The sequence below is a fragment of the Strix uralensis genome, chromosome 3, assembly GCF_047716275.1.
Source record: "Strix uralensis isolate ZFMK-TIS-50842 chromosome 3, bStrUra1, whole genome shotgun sequence".
Taxonomy (NCBI): Eukaryota; Metazoa; Chordata; class Aves; order Strigiformes; family Strigidae; genus Strix; species Strix uralensis.
The window spans coordinates 70,999,854-71,019,713 of record NC_133974.1 but is presented as its reverse complement, the minus strand read 5'-3'; the positions used below and the strand labels follow the sequence as shown (position 1 = coordinate 71,019,713).

The 19,860-nt window shown below is 41.4% G+C and overlaps 1 protein-coding gene across 2 annotated transcripts in view; it reads right to left on the bottom strand.

The window, feature by feature from the left end:
• CNKSR3 (CNKSR family member 3) overlaps positions 1–19,860 on the bottom strand; it is a 62,533-nt gene that overhangs the window by 42,178 nt on the left and 495 nt on the right. The window lies entirely within an intron of this gene.

Below are 19,860 nucleotides of genomic sequence, written 5' to 3'. Positions count from 1 at the left end.
AGACATAGAGGACAGTGAGGAACACAGTGCAGTGTGGGATGGAGGGCTGCACAGCTAGCACATTAATACATGGTCCTACAAGGTATAGCTGACAATCCTATTTGACTTATGTGTTTGCTCAGTGGGGGTGGGCGCAGGGAAGAAGATGGGATATGTACAGAGAAGGTCTCTGCACTGCCAGTACTTGAGGTAACAACAATAAAGTCCCTCCTGCATGACACTGCTCTCGCCATATCCCCAGATACAAAATATTCAAGACACACCAAGTGCATTTACTCCCTAAGAGTTCAAAACTGTGCATGCTATGTCATACCAGTGTCCCAGGTTGCTGGTCAGACTGGTCTTCTGGCACCCAGGTGTTACTACCATCAGTCACTTCGTATAATATTGCTTAAAGTGAAGCAACATTTCACTTCTTACTGAGGGGTATGTCCTTTAGCAGGTTTCACCTCACCCCTCACATCTCCTTGCTACAGTTTTCCAAGAAGCAGACGTTAAGCTTACCAAGGGGCAGATCCCTATCACTGTACTTTTCTATATTACTAGATTTTAAAGTAATTCACAAGCAAATTTAAAAACAATTTTCACAACAGCACCAGACATGGGATCATTCCCATGTGCCATTCCCCTCAAAGTCTTGTAATTTCAATTGTAATGTTAATGCATTCACAGTAACATGCAGTTTACATCAGCACCATCACAAGATGAAACTTCAAGGTGTCAAAAATTCAAAGCTGTCTGAAGGAGGAAATATTTTTGCTTCACAGAGAGTTAACCTCAGTAAAATACAGCTACCTGTATTTCCACCTATATTATCTTTTGCCTACTGACACTTCAAAGCAATGCTTCTTCCGTTCATTATTCTCATGCATTTAACAATTCTCTTTGTCTGCATGGCACCACTGATTTCTTATGTGTAGTCAATTTTTCCTCATACTGAGTTTTTTCTATGCCGCTACCCGTTCTTTTTCTTTTAAAAAGAACAATGTTACTTTCAAAGCTTGTTTTAGCAAAATATCTTTTTTTTTATGTTAACTTTTTCCATTAGGGTTGGCTTTCATACAAAACAAATTAATCAATAATCAATTAAAAAAATAAACACCATTCCCATGCTCATCTCAGTTAAGCACAAATTCAACAGCTGAATGGACAGAAACTGGTAGAGAAAGCAACAATTACAAGAGGCAAAACCAGGCAGATACCTCCAAAAAACTAACAAGTCACCCATGGAGAAAATGTCTGTTAACCCAGTGGCTGATCCACCTTGTAAGTACCATAATATTCTCCCTCATCCCAAATACTCCTACTCCAGAATTTCAGTTATATCAAGCTTCACATCAGCCATGTCTACAGCTGTACAGTAACCAAGGGGGAGGATTCTCTAAATTGGATTTTAAATAAGACTAAATAGTTAACATTTGTGAAAGTGATAAACTAACCATTTAACAGCCTTACTTCTAAGAGAGCATTAAGTGGACAATCTCACCTTAAGGCTCTGAGTTCTGTATTTGCAAAACAGATGCACGAAAGGATGAAAATCCCATAAATGGTTTGCATTCTTAGTGTCTGACACAATTTAGTCCTTGGGGAGCGCACTACGTGTGTACGTGTGTGTATGTGGCAGATTGCATGCAATCTTTTACAATGAGGCCCTAATCCTGAACCTGTAACATTACTTTAAGCACCAAAAATAACCTACAGTTCTGCTGCTGTATTAAAAGCAGTGATCGAAATGTCACCTATTAACTTTTGCACCACTACGACAGGTTTGTGTTCCTGCTTCCCAGCAAATCCAGTTGTTCTTCCTCACTCTCCTTGGTTGCTCTTTTTATAAATACATAAACAAACCCCACAGATACTTCTTGTACACTTATGTTGATGATTCAGAGCATATTACAGTTTCCTGAATGTAGACCCTGCTTTAACTACCACAAGTACACAATCACAAGAATATGACTATTCAGCTGGACACTAACAACAGGAGATACCTATTAACAATAAAATCATACAGATAAAACTCTTCAGTGTAATGTCCCTAGCCTGGGTTACAAAGACATGCAAGAGAAACTGCAAGAGCAGGAGATGGATGACTGCACTTATTCTTAACACAGCAGATAATCACAAAGCATGAACTCAACCCAGAAGTCTACAAAACGGACGAAAAACAGGCTAGAAACAAATGGATGCAAATACTGTCCTAAAAACAGTGGGTGCAAACATTTTTGAACCTGTTTTTTTTTTAATCCGGTATGCTCCCCTCCCCAATTTCTATTTCTAGGGTGACCTAGACATTCATTTCTTATTTTTTTTTCTACTTACTGCTCCCCTATTTACCTTTCAAATATCTTTAAGTTTAAAAAAAAAAAAAAAAATCAAGTATCCTGTTGGTGCTCAGAGGTTTTATGCTGTCCACTACCAGCTGTTACAAACTTCAGTGTTTTTTGCAAATCAGTACAAAGAGTAGAAATAATGAGAAGCAGTAAATGCAAGGTTTCATGTGAAACTGAGTGCCTTATGTAGCTCCATGGCTAAAATTACACTTGAAGAGAAGAATGGGGTAGAAAGAAGAACTAAGTTATATTTCACGAGCACTGTAAAATTCTCAAAACTTTTCTGGTCCTTGAAATACAGATTTGGAAGAAGCCTAGCCACTTTATTCTAACAAAAACTTATCTTGCCTTCAACATAACCTTCCAGAGCAAAACTGAAATATGATATGCCCTCCTCTTCTCCTGATCTTTCAAAGGAGTTATAATCACCTTAATCACCTAATGGACTTACTAGAGACATTAATTCAAAACATGTAAAAGGTTACAAAATTCGTTTTAAAAAAATTACAATTTTTTTTTCTCTCCCCCCCTCCCCTCCCCATCTTTAAGAGTTGCATCATTTTCATAAAAGTGCCATCTGATGGGTATAAAGAATATATGAAACAAAGTCATGGAAACTTAGAAGAGGCAGTTTGTCCACTAAGAAAAAGATATTATATTTGATCCAGAAATATCATAAGTTTTATTCAAATACAGTTATTTGCTTTGAACAACTTAAAGCTGCCTGAGCAGCCTCCCTCCTGGATGCATACTTTATCTTAAGTACAACAGAGCCTTATTTCCAAACCACCTAAGGAGATCAAACAACCTCTTCAAGCTGGAGCTTATTTCCACAGCTTGGACTTCCGCAAGTTGATCTGCCGCATAGTTAGTACTGTGTAGCGATCTCCAGCTAGTGATCAAATCTTCAAACTTCCAAATCATGAGAAGTTGCTCACTGTGCTCAAGGATGTATTTTGAAACATAAATTCAGAAGTAATGCCTCGGTGTGCTACTTCATAAGGGGAGACAGAACATGCAATCAGATTGATCCTCTTCAATCCTGAAGAGTACTTCTATTTGTTAACTATGTGGTGATGGACTTAAGACAGTGATTTATGGAAGCCTGTTTGATCGATGTTCATCTTTGTTCTTCACTTACAGGCACTGTAGTGACCTTATGTACACCCAAGTTAATCATTAGGTCTTACAGAGGGTAGGGAACAGTGGGGGAAGGTAAGGGGTGGGGGAAGGTAAGGGGTGGGGAGGGGAAGGCAAAGGAGGGTTTCAGTTCTAAATTAAAGGCATTAGTGATTTTTAGAAGTTACCAAAAATAACAGCAAAGAAACAGTGTCTCACACAGATACCTCTCCTCATGCAGTCTTGGCTTCACATCCCCAAACCAAGATTGCTACTCAAGAGCATGGCACCATCCCCATGCGCTCTCTCTACCAAAACTTCCAGCAGTGCTCTCTGCACAAGTAATGGAGAGTCATAAGCAGAAAGCTGTGAAGTACCAACTTATTTCCAAACTGTCACCGCAAAGGCTACCAGGCACTCCTGTCTTCTGCTTATCATTAGCTGGAAAAGAATGAGGGCTCCCCACCCAAGGACTAATGCAATTCATCAAAACATTTGCTGCTCTTGGTCACTTCTATAAGCATCTTCTTTACTGAGGAAGGAAGTCCAAAATCCTCTGAAAATTGTTATAAAACAGACAAGAGACAGTGAGGCTGCTCCTACCCAAGTAAAACCAAAGTGACAAAATACCACCTGGGAAAGAAGACCAAATAACAGGAAAATACTGGGAATAAAGGGACATACAGCCACAAGAAGAAAGATTATGAGAAATTACTATTGAAAATTTCCATTTGAGAAATTCAACCAAGAGACAATTTAACTAACCTTTAAACAGTTACACTGCTTCAACTACAGTAAGCACACAAATTTTTTTTGCATTATTTTCCTGTCTTAGCATTTATTTTAAACTGACAGAAGTAGCAGTATCTCAAAAGCGAGCAATCCACAGAAAAGCGTTATTGGCATATAATAATCAGGGTAACACAGAAGTCTTCTTATGCCGAAGTGACTCTCTCTAGACATCCCATCCCACTCACATGAAATAAGACTAACATTTCTTTTACCCCCAGCGTTTTCAATTCTAATAGATTTAAAACTATCATCAACCTCTTGATTTGCAGACTTCAACTGGTGTTTCCCCCTCACACACACACACACACACACACTAATCCTGCTGAAAGATGCTGGAATGAGGGCCACAGAAACCAAAAGCATGCATTTACCTGCACACCAGAGCTGACAGCAGCAGCTCACACCCTCTTCCTAGAGGGGGAACTGGCCAGGCCTGGGGAGCTTTGGGACAGAGGGGCCAGGCCAAACCCCCACCCAGCCACACACTCTCCATCTCCATGCCGAAACTTCCAGCAAGGGAAGCCTTTAGAGGCAACTGCATAGCAAAACTCCCTGGCAAAGCAACAACCCAACTTAAGAAAAAACAACAAACCCATTCCACTCAAAGATAAAAATCAAAACTTCAGCTCACTTTATCCAGAGCTGGACTTCCATCAGCCCATACATCCCATCACCAAGCCTTTGTCAATCTGGTTTACTGTTGCTAACATCTTCACAACAGCATGGATAAATACTCTTCCAAAGGAATAAAATGGAGGCAAGTATGAGAACAGAATTCAATCACATGCAATATTAATATTAATCGCAGTAATTACACAGTGACTACAGGCAACACAAAAGCACTGTCCCCTTTGAGGCATACTTCCTAAGGTGGCTGCCTCCACAGCTTGTCAACTTTAATAGGTATGAGGAAAATAGGTCAACATCTTTGCATTAAGAGCAATTTTTATATTCCTTATCAAGTAAAAAAGGCCTTTGGTAGCCCTAAAAATAAATACTATGCTTCAACAGGTTAAGCACAAAGTCATTTCATTTTCTAAAAGCAGTAACGGTATGCTCTAGATTACCTGTTTGTGTCTCTAGCACATGAAGCCTGTGTGCCTGATAACTTTACACGGTTAATATGGCCTAAGAACCCCCCTGCTCTAGGGCCTTCATCTCAAACACGCAATTAAGAGCTTGCCTTTTAAAAGTTTCAAGGGTTTTGTGGTTGAAGGAGTAGCTCATTAGTCACAAGAGCTCCTTTTCTTGAACTCTGGTAATTAACACTCTGATGCCCGTTCCCACAGTGGAAACAAGAGGGAACATTGCAAAACTGCCTGACTCTTGGCTCCCAAGAAGAAACAGGGTGATCCCTTTAATTTGGTTTGGCTGCCTTCTCGCACCACCATGTGGAACTGCTTTGGCTGATTGCAGCAAGGTCCATTACTCACATCTGCCTCTCCTTTGTGTATGCACCCTTGCAAACACTGTGATTACTGTTACACCCATGAGCTAGTCAGGGAGCAGTTTGCTGTAAGGCAACAGCTGATGTAGTTGCCAGATAGCCAGCCTTTTAGATGACAACCTCCTACACTGTTACAAAACATTTATGACTGGCACCTTACAATCTCACAGTCACCAGGGAGGCATAAGTACAGGCACATGAGAATCACCAGCCATCAGCACCTGCTAATCACATTAATACCTCATTGCAAGCTGAATGACATTAACAAAAAAATGCTGATAGTGCATACCTCTTTCCATCATGGACAGATCCCCAGAAGTCACTGATGGATTCTCCTAGGAGATGCTGTCATTACTTGGATGTACACATTACTTCATATTAAAAATCCCCACAACATTTTTACATCAGGAATTCTAGCTTCTTAAAAGTAACTGGTTGCTTTATTTTATATAGCGCATTGGAGTTCATTCCATGAGCCAGGACACACAAGGAGCCTCAAGACCAAAAAACAAAAATCCTAACCCATGTCCAAAGGGAGCTTGAAACAGAGAGAGGGACATAAGAGGAGGAATGACACTACACCCAGCTGGACAGCCAACCATTACACTTAGCTTGTTATCACCCTTCACCTACAAAGGGCTGGGAAGGTTGATGCCATCACAGCTGACAGCTCTGAAGAGGGCTTCATAGCAATGTGAAAAGGATCAGAAAGCTTAAAGGTGTTCAGGTAAAGTAGCCATTGAGTTCCCAACAATGAGTGAGGGAAGATGTGCAGAACAACACTAGGAGAAGGCCTAGCCACAAAGATCTGAGAGCAAAAGCAGCCAGCATACATTTCATAGAATCATAGAATGGTTTAGGTTGGAAGGGACCTTAAAGATCATCTAGTTCCAACCCCCCTGCCATGGGCAGGGACACCTTCCACTAGACCAGGTTGCTCAAAGCCCCGTCCAACCTGGCCTTGAACACTTCCAGGGAGGGGGCAGCCACAGCTTCTCTGGGCAATCTGTTCCAGTGCCTCACCACCCTCACGGGAAAGAATTTCTTCCTCATGTCTAATCTAAATCTACTCTTTTTCAGTTTAAAACCATTACTCCTCATCCTAACACTACCCTTCCTGATAAAGAGTCCCTCCCCATCTTTCCTGTAGGCCCACTTTAAGTACTGGAAGGCTGCTATAAGGTCTCCCCAGAGCCTTCTCTTCTTCAGGCTGAACAACCCCAACTCAGCCTGTCCTCATAAGTGAGGTGCTTCAGGCCCCTGATCATCTTCGTGGCCTCCTCTGGACCTGCTCGAGCAGGTCCGTGACCTTCTTATGTTGGGGTCGCCAGAGCTGGACACAGTACTCCAAGTGGGGTCTCACGAGAGTGGAGTAGAGGGGGAGAATCACCTGCCTCGACCTGCTGGCCACACTTCTCTTGATGCAGCCCAGGATACAGTTGGCATCCTGAACCGCAAGAGTACATTGCTGGCTCAGTTTGTCATCCACTAGTACCCCCAAGTTCTTCTCTGCAGGGCTGCTCTCAATCCACTCATCACCCAGCTTGTATTTGTGCATGGGATTGCCTCGACCCACATGCAGGACCTTACACTTGGCCTTGTTGAACTTCCTGAGGTTTGCACAGTCCCACCTCTCAAGCCTGTCCAGGTCCCTCTGGATGGCACATCCCTTCCCTCCAGCGTGTCAACTGCACCACACAGCTTCGTCATCAGCAAACCTGCTGAGGGTGCACTCAGTCCCACTGTCCATATCACAAAGATGTTGAATAGCACTGGTGCTTGATTTGTGGAAAAAGTCGACGGAGCACCCAGGCCTGAATAAATACAATATCTCTCCTGAGCGTGCTAAGATTGGTTTATTGCACGCCGGGCATGAATCCGCTTTTCAGATAACACTGGTCCCAACACCGACCCCTGAACGACACCACTCATCCCTGCTCTCCACTTGGACATTGAGCCATTGACCACAACTCTTTAAAGGAGTGCGACCATCCAGCCAATTCCTTATCCACCAAGTGGTCCATTCATCAAATCCATATCTCTCCAACTTAGGGGCAGGGATGTCAAGCAGGACAGTGTCATTTGAAGCAATAAAAGTGACAGTAGAGAGAGGGGAAGAAAAGACAGTCAGCACATCTAGCTAGACAAAAAAAAAATCCCAGAAACTTTGCAGGAGCAAAACACACTGATGATATTGTCCCAGTGACAGGAGAAACCTGCCTGGAGGCACTCAATACAATAGGCATTTTAAAGCATATTGCTGAGGCATCTCAGCTTCCTTTGAAAGGACTGTGTCAGAAACCAATGTTTATCAGCTGAGCAGTCAATCACCAAATCTCTCAGCTTCCCCATATTTTCATAATTGCTTTAAACATCTAAAACCATTGCTTCAAACAATTAGCTGACTTTTTCATTACTCCACGTTGTCTTACAGCCCTAGCTAGGTGTGCAGTGATGATGCTACTTCCTAAAATAGCAGAGACCTCAGAGTTCAAGTCCAACCACCCCAACTGTAAGAAAACCAAAGGCATCTAAGATCAGTGGTGGCAAGCTGAGGGATCTTGTCTGAATCATACACAAGTCCAAAATACCACCAACCTGACTAGGAGCCCTACCTCCTTACTAAATATAAAGTAGAGCAGAAGAGGGCAGGAAAGAGCCTGTATCCATCTCAGCCACTCTATCTGACATTCTCATACAGTATTCTTTGTGATTATGAAGAGGCAAGAGCATGAGCATATTCACCCTCTTAGCAGGGTAGTGACAAGGTATTTCTGACTCACTGCTGAAGCTCCAAACTTCCTGATACTTTTAAGGCACAGCAAAGCACCATCAGAAGTCAGGCAATTCAACTGATGGCTACTTGCTTCTTACTCACAGCATTTCAGCTAAATTTGGTTTTGTTTGGTTTGGGTTTTTTATTTTTTCAAAGATCCATTACAGAATAAAGCTTTATTGGTGCAGCTTCCAGAGAGCGCATAATTCCTATGTGCCAGAAGCATCTCTGGGGAGGGCCCTCATACATATGGCTAACAAAGGCTGCTAGGGGGATGCTGCAGGCAGAATGAAAATAGTTTAAATCTTAATAGAAAACTAGTTTCCGAAAGTTAACAGAATTTTGAGAACACCCAATGACAGAAGGAAATATTAAAGAGCAAAATATATTTCAGTAAAGCCACAAGAGATAATTAACTAAGTTTCCAACTATCATTTCAACACACTCTTAACCCATGAAAAATTGAGGATGATACCGGACAATAAAATTACATGCATTATGCTCAATTATACATGGGTTAGAAACCACACAGTCAATTCAGTATTCCACAGCAACCAAGCCATGTTAATTTGAGCAGAACCTGTAAGCATATATACAAGCTGACAATCTGGGAAATGACTACTTCTGTGAATGACAGCTCAACAAAAGTCTCCAGGCATGCCTAGCATGGGACTGACTCTGCTGGGAGCTGGAATTCCTCCCCAAATACACTGCTCTGAGAAGCCAGTACTAATCTTACTACATGAAAAGCTGACATACAGTGTTGCTAGTGGTACTATGGGCCACATCCCAGTGTACAGTTGTCAATTGCCTTGTTTCAAGAGACAATTTTATACACCAAAGATGCCCACTAGCTTGAAACCCAGGCATTGTGATGTGGTCTAAGAAGAAAAAAAATTACTCAACAGCTTCCCAAAATACTCAAGACTAGCTACTTCACCAAAGGTTTGGTTCCAGCAACATCAATGGAAAACATCAATTTCCAACTGGTTTCCCATCATAGCTAGCACCATGAAATAGGAGGGTTTCTGCTGTGAAAGAATACAGAGCAGCCCCAGAAGGCTCCTCCAAGTGTTTCTAATTATACCACAAAGATCTAAAAAGTATCAGCTACCCCTGATTCAATTACAACTGTTAGATGCTGCCTTCTTGTGAAGTAACATGTGGTGCTGCTCATCTTTCCCCGTAGCTTTATAAGGTAATCCACCAATTAAAGACACTGCACTGGAGCTAGACAAAGCAGAAGGAAGAGGTCAGTTATTATCCTACTTGCACCTGTTATTACTCTCACATGCAACACTTCAAGAACTCTGTGTTAAAATATACCAAGTTTTTCATCAGGTGCTGAATAGCACAATTACAGCTCTCCCACATACAAATCACACTGATTACATTCAACAACTTTTTTGTACATCAGATGTCTAGTGACTAGCAGTATTCCAACAACCCTAAATGATCTCTTTTCTTAAGCATACACATCATTTCTAAATGAGCATGCCCTCTCATTTGTGGTTGGGATCTGCTGCACCCTGGCAGTTCTCAGGTCACCGATGAAGAAAGGCCGGTATCTACAATGTTGAGCCGGGACCTGCAAGTTTCCTCCCTCTGCCGTGGACATCATAGGATGGACCCTGTTGGAGACTGACATGCTTGAACTCCCAGGATACTCAATGAAGACCTACTCAGTACTAGATGGAGCCCAGAGCATGATTCAGCTCACTCTGAAACAGACACCAAGCACAAGATCTGCTGAGCTACTCTCTAGGCTCCAGTGACTATAACAGGAGTATAGACATCTAAATTAATCATGTCTTAACCCTGATTTGAATGCCACCCACTGTATGACCAGAGGCAAATCACTTTCTTTCACCATATGCTCCACAACCCTAAATGGACATTTGAAGTAGCTCAAACAGACATTTCAGGAGCTTATAAGCAATGTAACTGCATTAGGGGATGAAAACAGTTAAGACAATCATGATAATGCTGTTTCTACTACATAGATACATAGATGCCTAATTCAGATTAGTCAGACCTGCACTGTGTAACGTAGTCACACCCCAAATTCCTCACAACATTAACTCCCTATCTTTAAAATTAAAATAACAGTAAATTCATACTGAGGAAGGTGCTGAAAGAATAAAATAGAGACTGCAAAACACCAGGAACACTGTGATAATGATGCATTAAGGTTAAATGAAGATAAGAATTGCATAAGGTACCAAGAACACTTCATCAGCCCCCTCCAGTCATCTTCTTCCGAACTTTTGAAGTCTGAATAGAAGTACCACAACTAGCCAAATCCTACCAGTCAGCATCAGTCTGGTACACATACTCTAATAAAGTACTAAGCTGTAAAACATTTAAGCAGCATGAAACTATCATAAAAGCAACCATAAAACTAGATCCCCCACTACTGAGAGCCCCCACTGCCAGCGAGTACCTGCTATGGAAGGACAGCATCCACCTCAGTCCATTTTAATGCTCCAGCTTTGGCACTGCTGCATTAAACCCACACCTACCCTCCGGAATCAGCAACGCATCTTATTCTCAAAGGCCAATATTACATGTTCCTCCAAGATTATCATTAAATCCTAATAATAACTGAGGCCAAACGGTGTTCTTAACTTTTTTTATAATGCAGTGATATCTAACGTGTGTTACTGTGAGATACAACCAAAACCAGCAAGAAATAAAAATTTTATTGGCAGGTTTGATTTCCAAGTTCTTGTTTCGATCACATATGGATTTATTTATCTGGTGTTACTGTCTGAAATAGTGTGAAGAATGTATAGTTACAGAAAAGATAAAGGACTGTTTTTAAATACAAGGAAATAACTACAATGCTTTTATGTTTATACAGGGATTATATTTCACAAGAGGTATAATATTACATCCTCTGGTGAGTACAGCCTAAATCCAAATACTACACGGAACACTACAAATTTTAAAGATAAAAAAATATAAGCACACAGAATTTATAGCATATTTATCTTTGCATTCCTCTTTCTTCCAAAGTTTCCATTACAGCTTGCACTAGGAATGCCAACAATTATTAAGTTTTATGTTTTGCCATAATCCTTTTAAAATTCTGTTTGGTGAAGCTAACAGAATACAAACAGCAAGAATCCTGCACCTTGCGAAGGATGGGCAAGTGAAGCAGTGAATACACATCACCACTAGAAGTATTCAGGGGAGGAAAGAAAGGGGGAAAAAAAAAAAATAAATAACACACTCATGTCAGAGTAGGCATCTGCATTTCACTAGGTTCCCATTTTTCCTCTACAATACTCTTTGGGCACAGCTCCATCCCCTGGTCCCTGCAGATGTTTTTCAGTCCACATTCTTCAGGCATGTCTGAACTTGTTCTGATAGCCCTCCTTCCTCGGGGGAAGTCCTACATGGAGGGGGGGGGGGGGGGGGGGGCAGGGGAGCCTTCATCCCCTATTGTTCCCTTCTCCCTCCCAATCCCCATAGCCAAGCACATGTCTTCTCAGCGATAGGGTGCCAAGATACCTGCTCAGGTACAGCTTTCTGACTCCTGCGGCAGTGGGATAGCAGCCAACTCAAAATTAAATTTTCAAGGCACTGAAGTTATGATATTGCTGTCCTGATGAAAAAGACTGGTAGGTTTTCATTCTTCTATTTACATGTCCACCTGTCACCAAAAGGTTGCCTTTTGGCCATCACAGCAAGGACACAGCTCTTTCACAATGCTAGTTCAGGAGAAGGAAGGAAGTACTGCCAAGACCTGCAGCTCAGAACAAAGCATCTCTGGAACTGGCAATAGCAGTAACATCACAAGAGAAGGCAGAAAGCCTCTTATTAGATAAGGGTCTTTTACAAGCTACAAAGCTAGAAAGTCCAACAGAAGCCCTTAACCAGGCTGTCTCACTGGCCCACTAGAGTAGTAGTATATCCAAAGGAGGCAATACCTTGAGCACTTCCCTCCTGTTCTGGCTAGGAAAGCACCTGTATCAGACAAGGTATCTTTTATTTAATGACAAAATGGGCATATTGCAGAGCTTTTCATAAAGCATTCACCCAGCAAACTTCATTCCAGTAATACAAGACTCTGAGATAAGGAAAGATATTATTAATGATAAAAGGATGGCAACCTAAGCAACATTCATTTTGCACACACAAGAGACATCAGGATCATTAGCCTAGAAGCGTGTACCAACACTTGCTTTAGCAGAAGCCTTAGCCCTTGATGAGCACCAATTAAGTTTTAAATGGAGCTCTCTCCTTTGATCAAGGAGCAAGATAAGATCACATTTATGCCACAGAGCTTTGATTGCAACAGCACACCAGGCACTTTGCTTACCTACACCTAACTACTAGTATAAGAAACAGTCAAAAAAACTAAAGAGATTCTGTCATTACAGTGGCAAAGAACTGTCTTCATGTGAAAGGGTATCAGAGAAGCACATACAAGAAACTACATGAACTCAGCACTGATGCAATATTATAACATAATTTAGCCAGATACTGAATGCATGTCAGTAGACCAAAGTTACAGAGGTCAGTGATTTGATCCCACCAAATCAAACACAGATGTTTGGTTTTGTCCAGCATGTGTAATGTTTGATGAAAATTATCTAAATTTCATAATAGCATAAATATCTATTTTAATAGGTAATGAATGTTTAAAGCCAGTGAAACCGATCAGGCTGACTCAGTGTACATCCCACAGATCCCCCAAGCTGTGAAACATTACTGCTTGTGCTCTGAAAAGATGGGGCAGGCATATGGAAATCCACAGGCAATTTCCTCGTGCAAAGGAAGCACAGCTCCAGGACCTGAATGATAGCCTCAGACTCCAAAGTCATCACACTCTAGTAACGAGAGCCCAAACGACAAAAAGACTGTATACCCCACCTAACATCAGATGGAGATACACAGTCAAACATTTTTATTTGAATTTCCTATCTCTTACTGCAGCCCTGTGGACAAACACACTAAAATCTGTGAGCACTCCCATGAACACAAGAAGCTGGGTCCTGAAGAACTACCACAAATACATGAGAAGTTGCTATACAGGCCCCAGCTCCATGAACTCCTGTCCACTCTTCCTTTCCTCTCCCCAATGAAAACATCACTACCTCCTCCTTTTGACAGGACTTACATAACTGAGGTATGTGCAGGACTGAGCAAGGAGACACTGCAGAAACACCATCCCTCTTGGGAAGTGAGACCTGACTGTGCCACATTGTTAAGAAAATGTGAGATACAAATTAAGACCAATATCATCACTTTTATGGAAAAAATGCAATGGTAATCAACTTTTTCCATTTAATCCACAGAGGCACTGTTTGGACTTATTCATTAACATACCTTCTTTGTGAAGCTTCCCTGTAAGTAAAAATCTTGTCCTAAAACAAGGCAGCAAACTGAAAACTGAGCAGTCTCATCACCTCTTCTGCAATCCCTAACTGTCACTAGTCATTGTCTGTATGACGTGCCTGGAAGGAGCTCATCTGTTAGACCATGACTTAAACAAGGCAAGCCAGAAGTTTACGTTTAAGAAATCAAAAGGAAAGAACAAACACCACCCAAAAAACCCCACATACTTTTGAATACTTGCTGACAGGCTGTACGCATGCATCACTCATAACTGCAATTCATCTAGTAGCATGTGTTGGATAACAGCCTTCTGTCATGGTCTTTTACTTAAAGTAAAACATCATGACAAATTTCAACACACATTTTATCCAGTGCCCTGTATTTTGTCTTCCCTTAGCTCTTGCAGTGCTAGACAGTGTACAAACAAAGGCATGAGCCTTGGCCAAGAGGATTTACATGCTGAAAACTTGGGGTCCCAGGCAGAAGTGCAAGGAACGAACACATAACAGGAGTTAACGAAAATCTGACACACAGCCTCATCAAAATGAGGCTTTTCCTGCAGAAGTCTCCAACAACAGATACAAATTACTTCCTGCCACTCAAGGAAAAGCTTTAAAGAAGGAAAAAAGCAGCTGACCCCGGCCAATCTCTGCACCTTCTACTGAGCAGTTAGAAGAAATTTATCTTAATACCACCTTACATCTCTAGTTGGTTAATACTAAGTAAGCATCTTCGCTCTTAACGCTACTACCTATGTTCAGGTACTACCTAAATACACCTTGTAGACCTAAAATTCATTGTCAGTTTCACTACATGCCTCTACAAAGGTTACAATCAACTTTCCGCTAATGCCCATTGTGATTTTAGCATTTAAAGTGTTGCTTTTCCAGACATTACACTGACAGCATTCAACTTCTAGACTTTCTGATGTTTGGTTAAAATAGTTTGAACAGCAACTTAATGGCAAATAAACAGAGCTGACTGTGAAGGTGAAAAGATGGGGGGGAGGGGGAGTAAAAAAATAAAAGTCACAGAACCCACAAGCAGCTCAAGAAAGTGCAACACAGCAAAACACAGGAAAACGGGATCTAAACACATGAACAGAGGCCAACTTTGGTTTATTTTTTTCATACACATTGACTGATCTTAGCAACAACGAATGAATAATTTTAAGACTGCAGCAGTACTAACTCATTATGCAACTTTTTACTTTGTTTCAACCCACAAATACATACAAATAGATTTATTTAGTATATTTATCTTTTGCTTGTAAAACATTATGGGCCAGCTCTACTCAGAATTTCAGATGAAATATGCAAAGAGTGGTTATTCAATGTCATTTTCTGATCTGTTTAACAAATACTCAATACAAGTATTTTTAAAGTAACTAAGTAAACAGAGGAAAGAGATTCTTCTGCAGCCCCAGTTGTGGGCAGCTCTCTTCTCCACTGAGAGCAAAATACTCTGTCTCAAAAAATAACCAGGGGTTTCTTCGTGTTAGATTTTCCCAAATAATTTGAACACAACAGCATTCACTTGAGAGTACCTAAAAAGAAAAGAAAGGCTAAAAAAATAACTCCAGTGCTATGCATCACCCGTAATTGTTTCTAAAATCCAGCTATGGTTTACAGCTCCCAGCACACACAGTTAACATAAGTGACCTTGTTGAAATCGCCCTGGGTAAGCAAGATAGCTCCAAAAAAAGAACACCAGGCCCTCACAATTAATTGCTAACTATTAATAAATTAGTATATTTCTCCCTCTTCTCCCAGGCATACCTATAAATATAGTTGCCCAAAAGCTTTACCAGGAATGGAAATCAGAGTATTTCATGATATAAGAGGCACAGGAATAAGTGATACCGCTGAACTACTGAGGAAGGGAATAACCAAACCTGGAGCGCAATAAAGAGAGCAAAGCAGACATGTGATCCCCAGCTAGCTGAGTCTACACCTACAACGACAAAGGCCAAATTGTAATGGAGCCTCACAACAACGAAGGCTTCTAACCACAAGCACATCAAACTGTCTTTACCTACCGTGTAAAATTTGGCTTGAAGTCACAACTCACGTTAAGTATGTGAGGCCTGAGGGCAGGGGGAAGAGACAGATCAGGCTACAGCAAACAAAGAGGAGGCACATAGATGTTTTCTAAAAAGACAGTGTCATTACTCACATAGGAACCTCTATTCCATATACAGCCGTCCTCCCCCTCGCATCTTTTAATGAATGACCTTAGCTACAGGGTCTTCAGTGGCCAGGGGCTTCTGAGACCAGAGAAAGCTTCTCCACATCATCAGATGATTCCGTTTCCTTCAAACTGTTGCTATGTCAGCAAAATTAAGTCACTTTTATGCTGGATATTTCTCCATGTGCACAATCCTATGGAACTAAACAGGTTCTTGCTGGCTTCTGCACTCAGGATATCCCAGAAAACTACAAGCCCACAATCACACCAGCAGTGTACTGCAGATGTGCTACAACTTCCACAACCTGTCCTACAATAACCTAACTCCAGGAATCCCTCTTGAGGAGCTCTGGGGGAATTCAGTCACATGAGGGACTGCTGTTAGATACAGGTGAGGACTTTGAGCCCGTAAGCATCTTAGCCTTCACAGGAGCAAGACCGCAGGTCAACCACAACACCATCCAGATGTTAGTTTATACCCCAACAAGAATCAACTCACAAAAAACAACAAAGTAGTCTTCCCAGTATAGCCAGGAAAACAGTACAGGTATACCACTCAAAGAGCATAAACTCCACATCCACTCAGCCAGATGTCAAATCAACATAGCACCCTAGCCAACGTAGTAGCTTTTCATGGCAGTGGCCCCTAAATCCTATTTGAATTTGTGTCATGCTGTAAGAGAAACCTGTAACTACACCATCACTTCCTTCCAGACAGAAAGCAAGGAGGTGCTTATAAAAATATCAGAGAGTTTTCAAACATTAATGCCCTAACTAAAAAGTTATCACATCCTTGGTCAAAGCTAGAGAAATGCTTTGTGTACCCAGAAAACTGCTAGCAAGTAAGAGTGCAACTCTTCCTCAGCAGCTTTGGTTTAACTAGACCAACTCTTATTAGCTACACAGCCTGCTACCGACAGTACAGCACACTCTGCCAGAAAAAACACCCTTGTTTGCAAAAAATAGTGGCATTCTAGTCTGAATTAGCAAGAGAAGACAAGCAACTGCATTTTGTATCAGCTGTTGTTGGTAACAACGAACAGAGCACTTTATTTAAAACCTGACTACAAAAATCATGTTTGGCTTACTAATTCTTAATAGGTTCTATTTTAAATTCTAGATACATACTGTTTATAGTATTTACCCAGGAGTGGAAAAAAAAAAAAAATAAAAATCATAGAACAAAATTCTTCAGGAAAAAAGTTACCTTGCTAAAAAAAAAAGTTAGTTCAAAAGCCACTTTAAAAAAACAAAGGCAAATTCACCAAGAGCAAATAAGCTAACTGTCCAGCAGTGGTCATACAGCTTACTGTTGGACTTTGCTTTTTAAGGTTTGTTTCATGGAACAGGGGGCAATTTCCATGCTTCTTTTGGTTTGGAAAAGTTATTTAAAAAAAAAAAAAAATCAATTTATGGGTGTTTGATTGTAAAAACATTTGGAAGAAAAAAAAAAAAAGAGGTTCCTGGAGAAATATTCTCGGTTTTACACTGAACATTAAAATGGATTAAATCAGACCACTTATTTCTGCTTCTCTCTACATTTTTCCAAGATGTTTTTATTGTTGTATGATAAGCATGCATCATTATCTGCAAAACCAATCTCCCCACTGAGAGTTGGCATCTCCCACCACAGTTATTTATGTCATTCTTCTAGAATACATCTCTATGGCACCACAGCACTAACTACAGGCAGCAGATATCACCAGCCAAATACTTTCTCCCAGAGCTTGACCAGTTCAGCGACAATCACGTATCACCCTTCCTGGATGGCATGTGTAAGAGAAGAAATGACATAAACTCCCCTCCAATCACTTGTTTTATAAAACTAATGTTGAGAATTAAATATAATATTCCATAAGGTAAAATACAGAATATTGGTCTTCGGTCAAACATAAAATCCAGTGGCTGTGAACTACACAGTACATAACCATTTCAGATTAAAAATAAGCTATGAAACATTGTGCTAACAAGGCAGTTAGCTAGCTATTACCATGTCTATTTTAACGTGCAGAGATGAAAGCGTAACCATAAAGAAAAATTTTTCACATCTCATTTCTTTATTACAGTCTTGTCATGCAGGGAGTGACATAAAATGACGCTGTGCACTAAAGAGGTCAAAAGCTTACCTAGAAACTGAAAAACAACAGCAGAAACAAAAGTCACCAGCAGTCTTTAATTTATTCCTTTGCATTTCAAAGGACACGTGTTTGCATTAGTCAGAAGATCCACCTCCCAATTATAGCCAGCCCTCAAATTACTCTGCATAACACTAATTGAGAGTCCAGCTAAAGAGTTACCTGTTCAAGGAACCTGCGAGTAAAATAAATTATGCAAGAAAGCAAGCCAAGCATGCTTAAGTATAATAAAGCCTTTTAAAAGATTAGCAGGTTTACTCTTTAATCTGGCAAGGTAACAAACTTTCAGTGCCCAAGAGAAAAAACACGATGAGGGAAAAGCATTACATAAATATTCCACATGCCAAAGCAAAAAGCCTATTGCAATTGGAACAATGCACTGCTGTTTAAACCAATACCAATCAGGGGGGGGAAAAAAAAAAAAAAGACATCTTTCAGTGGAAGTTATTTATATGTTAACGCATAACTTCACAGCACGTTTGTATGGAATCCTCTTCTCACAAAGGCTGCTTGGACCATCCCTCACTGGCACCGGCCCCCTCATGCACATGTTCACGCTCAGGAGGGCCGGCAGTATCCATCTCCCACTCTATGAAAACATCAGCCTGCTTTCCAAATTTGCCTCAGTCTTGAGCCGAACTCCTGCCAAGCGCTGACCACAGGCACGCAGTCTAATCAGCATTATGGTCCTGAGACAGAGGAGTAATGGCTGCTGTAAGTAAATGCCCCTTCTAATCCAGGGAAACTTTCACCTCTGAAAACATTCCTAACTTCACATCAACTTCAACTCCAGCAAAGCCTGTGAAAATACTTCATGTAACAAAAGACAATCACACTAAAACACAGTCCTACAAGAAAAGAGAAGTACATTTCATGAGTCATAAATCCCTCACCTAACTCATAGCTTTTTTCCCTTTTGATTTATTCCCCGTAGAGTGGGAACTGTGAGAGCAATATCCCAGTCGGTATTCACAAAGCAGGCACAGGGTCCAACCAGAGTTGACAAAACTGAGCTTTAATCTGCCTCCAAAGAAAAACCCAAAGACACCCAGCACTGCAAAGGTCCCCCACGGCGGGAAGGGGGCACCTCACGGGCACAGCCCACGACCCAGCACCCACTTTTTCCCCACCTTCTCCCTCCCACCAAAGTGCTTCCCGGAGCTGGATGCAGGGACAGGCTTCCCAAAGGCCTCCTTCATCCATCAATCCCGCTGAGATTTCCCACAGCTCTGCCAACGTCGTGAACGACCCTCGAAGCAGAGCAGGAAGTTTTTATAAGGGAGAGAAACAAGCACACACACGAGAGATGAGGGGTGGGAGGCAGGGAGGGATGATCTTTAAGGTCCCTTCCAACCCAATGGTTATTCTACGATTCTATGGATGGCTGGACAGACGGACGAAGGGCCGCTATTCAACTCTCTGAGCGGGAGCCCAGCGTTTTAATCCCCATCACCATTAAACAGGATTAAGAGTTCTTGCTTACTTGAGCTAGTTTATTAAGTTTTTGCTTAACTTACAAAACTGACGTTTTTGCGACTAGTGTGTGGGTTTTGCTTGAGAAGCTGGAAATTAATTTACATGGATTAACTACCTGCCCGAATGAGAACAATTACTATCTCTGTGCAAGCAGACTGGCCAGCACGACCACAGAAGGGGACCGTGCCCCGGGGAGTCCCCACTGCAGATACACGTACCCCGAGCCAGCCACCCTCACACAGCCCGGTGCAG